Source organism: Apus apus, chromosome 24, assembly GCF_020740795.1.
Source record: "Apus apus isolate bApuApu2 chromosome 24, bApuApu2.pri.cur, whole genome shotgun sequence".
In the NCBI taxonomy this organism is placed as follows: Eukaryota; Metazoa; Chordata; class Aves; order Apodiformes; family Apodidae; genus Apus; species Apus apus.
This window is the reverse complement of record NC_067305.1, coordinates 269265-275121: the sequence shown is the minus strand read 5'-3', so window position 1 is coordinate 275121 and position 5857 is coordinate 269265. Positions and strand designations below refer to the sequence as shown.

The 5857-nt window shown below is 52.3% G+C and overlaps 1 long non-coding RNA gene across 1 annotated transcript; it reads left to right on the top strand.

Moving 5' to 3' along the window:
• The first annotated feature begins 2107 nt into the window (after window positions 1-2107).
• LOC127393981 (uncharacterized) lies at window positions 2108-3570 on the top strand. The gene is made up of 3 exons (XR_007891580.1): window positions 2108-2391; window positions 2648-2786; window positions 3285-3570. It is a non-coding gene; the product is annotated as an uncharacterized LOC127393981 (long non-coding RNA).
• Window positions 3571-5857: the final 2287 nt, after the last annotated feature.

The window sequence follows — 5857 nt, the reverse complement described above, 5'->3', positions numbered from 1 at the left end:
GTTCAGTTGGAAGAAAAGGCAGCTGAGGAGAGAGCTCATCACCCTTCCCACCCTAAACTTTCTAGGATTCTATGATTCTATGAAGTTATGTCTGCTCAGTTCTGTGCTCCTGGGGAACCTGAGTGCTCTCCCTGTCATTATCATGGGAATACCCATTCTGGAAAGAAATGCACAGTCACTCATCCCTGATGGGACCCCAAGGGATGGGGCCAGGGCCTGGCTATCCCACTTGACAAAACACAGTAAGGGCTTTGACAGCTACATCCCACCTTGGATTTCCCACATGCAGGCAGTGCCTCTGACTTAATGCTTCACCAGCCTCTGGAGACTGGTCATTCCCTGCATGATCTGTTGGGTCACAGGATGCTGATGGCTCTTCCAGGGAGTAGTGTGAGGTGGGGGTGTGGAATGTTGAGTGCAGGAGGCACCAGGATACCTCACAGGCTGTGTGGGGGTGGGTGAGGAGGCAACAATGCCCTGGGGTTGTAAGGAACCCTTGGTGAAGGGTTTAGGGGGGATACCATACAAGGAGCGGCTGAAGGCACTTGGTCTGTACGTGACTCTTTAATGAATCAATCATTTCAGGAAGTTCCAATTTCAGCTCTCCTTCCAGCAGCCCAACTTCTGGGAACCACAGATGCTTCACAGCAGACTCGGCGCTGGTGCTGCTGAACTACGAGTACCAGCTGGCTTGCCTGCCCCGGGCTCCGCCAGCACACAGGGACAGAGCTGGTCTGAGCTCCAAGCAGGCTGCAGAAGAGGTAAGTTGGGTGGTCAAGAGGGAGACACAGGCCTCGAAAATAGACAGCCCTGTACAGAGGTTTGGATTGGAGCTGTATCCAAGGGCTGGAACAAGTGGGCCTAGGATATCTCTCCGCCGGGACGTCTCTCGGGTTGGCAGGTGACGCGGGGCTGTGCCGCTGTCCCGGCGCACAGCTGTCCTAGACCAGAGCTGTCCTAGACCCCCCAGCGTTACCCTCCCTTTGTTTCTCCATTGAATTTACTGCTCCCATCAGGTTGCTCTGCATAACCTTCGGTTTTGGAGGGGTACCAGACCAGCACGAGGTTTCCACACCTCGGCAGGAGACCAGACTCTATAAACGTGCGACAACACCGCGTGTTTTCTTACCAAAATGTATTTTTGTACCAGATTCGTAGTGCCAAATGGCTCGTTTGGTTCCTGTATTAGACGAGTCCATTTTCTCCAAGGTGAACTTGGGGATTTTCCTGTGCTTCAGCGTCGCTGAATCCAGCGAGGTCCCAAGGAGGGACTGAAGATGCAGGTTCTTTCTGGGCTTTACCCTCTCACCCCATGAGCAAAGTTACTCTCACATGCTGAAGGCTCCTTAAAAGCAGAAATTTTCATCTTTCGCCCCAAAAACGGGGTTTCTGCAGAGGAGCCCGTCCCGCAGGGCACCCTTGGGGGCACCCAGGAGCCTGCGTGACCTCCTCCCCGCCTAGCCCAGGTCCCTGAGCAGCCCCATAAACTGTGCACCCCGATTAATGCTGCACCCCAGTCCTCGTGCACCCCGGTCCCTCTGCACCCTCATGTGCCGTGCACCCCGGTTCCTGTGCACTGCAGTCCCTGCGCACCCCGATTTACTGTGCCCAAGCCCTGTGCACCCCCAGACTGGGCACACCCCTCTTCCTGTGCACCCCAGATCCCTGGAAACCCCTAAACGCTGCGCCTTGGTCCCTGTGCACCCTGATATACCATCCATCTGTTCCCACAGCCCCCATAGCCCCACGTACCCCAACGGACCATGCACCCCGCTCCCCACACACCCCTATAAACCGCACACCCTGCTCCCCATGCACCCCAATATGCTATGGCCCCCCCTACCCATGCACCCCACATCCCTGTGCACCCCGATACAATACTCACCTCATTCTCCTCATTGCCATCCCATGGTCTCCCCCTGCCTCCACCTCCGCCCCCTTCTTTCTTCTTGTCATTCTGTGCTTTCCTGCTGCCTCTTCCTCCTCATGCTGTTTGTCTGACACTGCCTTCTTCTCCTGGTTGTCCTGCTCCTCCTGGTCCTACTCCTCTACCTCCTCCTTCTCTTCCTTGTCATGCCGTTGTATCCTCCTCCTCTTTCTCGTCATCCCGTTGACTCCTGCTCCCTCCTCCTCCTCATCATACTCCTCATCGTGCTGCTTTTGATGTTTCCTCCTCTCCCTCCTCCTCATGCTGAAGGGGGGTGCAGGGTGCTCCAAAATAGGAGCCTTGCTTTTTGTCTTTTAATGAAACCTGCTATTCTAACCGCAAATAACAGACAATCTGCCACGGGAGTAGATCCAACAGTACCTCGTTCTCTGTTGCAGCATCATGAAGATCTTTGTGCTGCCCGTGCCGCGACGTCTGCAGAAAGGGCTGCTGCTGAGCTGCTGGTGAGTCACCTTCCTTTCTCTCCAGGACAGGCAGTGCACAGGAGAAAACAAGCGTGCCAAGAGTGAGGTGGTTAATGAAAAACAAGGCCAAGTATCATAGCACCAGAGAATGGCTAGGGTTGTTTTCTTTGGAATTGAACCTTCTGTTTTAACTGAACATAAGAGATGCTCTTTCAAGCTCTTGTCTCTGAAGCGATTATAAGAAAGTACAGAGTGATCTTTGGGGTTATTTCTTGGTTTGTTTGTTTCTTCTAAGGAGAATACCAGTGTTCTGTGTGTATCAGTGACAGAAGAGAGACCTGAGCCCATCAACACTTCAGCAGGAGGGAGAGGGCCATCAGAAGCAGCCACGTGCAGGAAGGGAAGACCCAGCTCACATGATGGCCAGTCCCCTGGTAAGGAGAGATTCTGCATTTCTGTAGAGATGGCCGAGGCAGCTGCTCTGACCACCCTGTTACAGAAAGGGGAGATGAGAATCGTTACGTTACTGCCTGCAGTGGAAGTGCTTCCTTGCGCTTCCCGCCACAGGCTTCTCCTTGGACCCTGCCTTGGTCTGCTGGCCAGCATGCAGCTGGGGATGTGCTGGCACTGACATTGGGCAGTTGGTCTCCATGGCAGCGAGTGCACGGACAAATACCAGGTTTGGAGGAACGGGAGCACTTTGCTTACAGTGGGTTTTGTTGTTGTTGTTTTCTCGGTCAAGTGTTGCACAATGAGCATAATTGCTATTCTTGAGACAGCAGGCCTCCACTTCTCCAGTTGTAGTCTGCCTTGCAGGCTGCACTGGAGAGTAGCTGGTGGCAACGCAGTTGCTGCGTCCGCTGCCAGGTGAAACACACACAAGGACCGATGTTTTCTCAGCATTCCCTTTTCTCCTTGATTTCCATCTGCAGTTGGATGTAGCCTGCGAGCGGGGCTGCTTTCGGGAGGAAGGAAGAGGAGAGTGAGAAGAGAGTGACCGTGGATGGGCAGATGTGCAGCAGCTGCCAGCTGGACCATCTCACCTGTGTTGTTTGTTGTTTTTCAAAGAAACACCCACCTCTGTTTGTTTGCCTTCATCTTCATTTTGTAGGGTATTGGCCATGCCCTTTCTTTCACCTTTTCAATGGCACTTTCTACCCGCTCAGTTACTTGTTGGTTTAGTGCTTTTAAATACTTTTAAGCACATCTTCAGAGTAGGTTTTTACCGTTTAAAATATGATTGTATTTATCCTCCTAGTGGATGCTAAGTTTTTAATAGCTGTACCTTAGTAGTTCTGTTAGGTACTGTTGCATGTTTATTCCTATTTATTTTAGACAATATTTGAAGGGTAAGGGTGTATACAGTCTGTATTTGTATTTAAATATTTTAATATGTTAATTGTACGAGGTTCTGGAGCCGGATCTCCGGCAGTGACAAGATGGGTTTAACTCTGGCTTTGTTCATGGGGACTTGTTCCACCTCGAGGATGTTCTTTTATACTGCTGCTTAGCATAAACTTTTATTCCGACAGGAGTGTTGCCTTTGTCTTTTCTCTGGGGTTTGAATTCCAAACGGTCGAAAAGCTTCACGTTACAACAGTTCTTGCCGGCGCCTTGATCAACAAGTCCCTGTAGTCTGCCTGCAGTGCCAGTGAGCAGCAGGGCCCGGGGCAGAGCTGAAGGGGGCAAACATGTTCTAGCATGTCTCGGGTGTGAGCTCTGAGCTTCCACCAGGGCAAAGCTGGAAGACTAGCATGGACACAGGTGCCACCACCTTTAAGTGCTCTGGTCTTTGGAATAGAGCTCCTTTATCTTTTTTCCTAGATTTTTTTTCCCCAGCCAGGTCCCATTTTAGTAGGCAAAAGATCCCATGGCAATTAGTTCCCCAGTTTCCCTGCCTTTAAGTACCTGGTTTGATTTCTTCTGCTTGCCCTCCTCCATCAGGCATGCTCACCTCCTTTAGACTGACTACAGTTGGACCGCCTGGCTTTTCATCTCATCAAACCCACTCTGCAGATTTCTTCTTCAGGAAACACTTCCTGCAGTGGAAGCCAGGTCGCTCTTGGTGCTCATTTTCTCTGTTCCATTTTACCTCGACCCAGTCTGTGGGTCCACAACTCTCTGGGTGCAGCCATCCAGCCAATTTCTTATCCACCGAGTGGTCCATCTGTCAAATCCATGCCTTGCCAGTTTGGAGACCAGGATGCCATGCGGGACAGTGTCAAACGCCTTGCACCAATCCAGGTAGATGACATCAGTTGCTCTGCCACCATCCACCATCTCTGTAGCCTTGTTGTGGAAGGCCACCAGATTGGTCAGGCATGGCTTAGTGAAGCCGTGTTGGCTGTCACAAATCACCTCTTTATTTTCCATGTGCCTTAGCAGACTTTCCAGGAGGATCTGCTGTATTATCTTGCCGGGCACAGAGGCGAGACTGGCCGGCCTGGAGTTCCCTGTGGCTCCTTTGATACTGTCTCTCACAGTTTCCTTCTAAACACAACGTCCAGCATCCAGCTGGACAAGCACATAATGGGTGAGAAACTGGCTGATGGGTCAAGCTCAAAGGGTGATAGTAAATGGGGTCACGTCAGGCTGGCGACTGGTCACTAGTGGGGTTCCACGGGGATCCATCTTAGGGCCAGTACTCTTTGATATACATGACTTAGATGCAGGACTTGAAGGCCTACTAGTTAAGTTCGTGGATGACACCAAACTGGGAGGAGCAGCTGACACTCTCGAGGGCAGAGCGGCCCTGCAGAGGGCTCTGGACAAATTAGAGAGCTGGGCACTCACCAATGGCATGAAGCTGAACAAGGAGAAATGCTGGATTTTGCACCTGGGACACGGTAACCCGGGATATACAGACAGTCTGGGGAGCAAGAGGCTGGAGAGCAGCCCTGCGGAGAGGCATCTGGGGCTTCTGGTCGATGGCCAGTTGAACATGAGCCAACAGTGTGTCCTGGCAGCCAGGAGGGCCAACCAAGTCCCGGGGCGCATCAAGCACGGCATCTCCAGCCGGTCCAGGGAGGGGACTGTCCCACTTTACTCGGCACTGGTGCGGCCCCATCTTGAGTCCTGGGTGCAGGTTGGGGTGCCACAGCACAAAAAGGATATAAAGCTACTGGAGGGTGTCCAGAGGAGGCCACGAGGTTGGGGAAGGGTTTAGAGGGGATGCCGTACGAGGAGCGGCTGAAGGCACTTGGTCTGTTCAGTCTGGAGAAGAGGAGACTGAGGGGAGACCTCATGGCAGCTATTGCTTCCTCATTAGGGAAGGAGGAGGAGGAGGAGCTGACCTCTTCTCTCTGGTGACCAATGATAGGACCCAAGGGAATGGTGGGAAGATGTGCAGGGGGAGGTTTAGGTTGGACATTAGGAAGAGATTCTTCACCCAGAGGGTGGTGGAGCACTGGAATGGGCTCCCCGGGGAAGCAGTAATGGCTCCAAGCCTGAAAGTTTTCAAGAAACATTTGGACAACACCCTTCAGGGACATGGTGTGAACTTTGG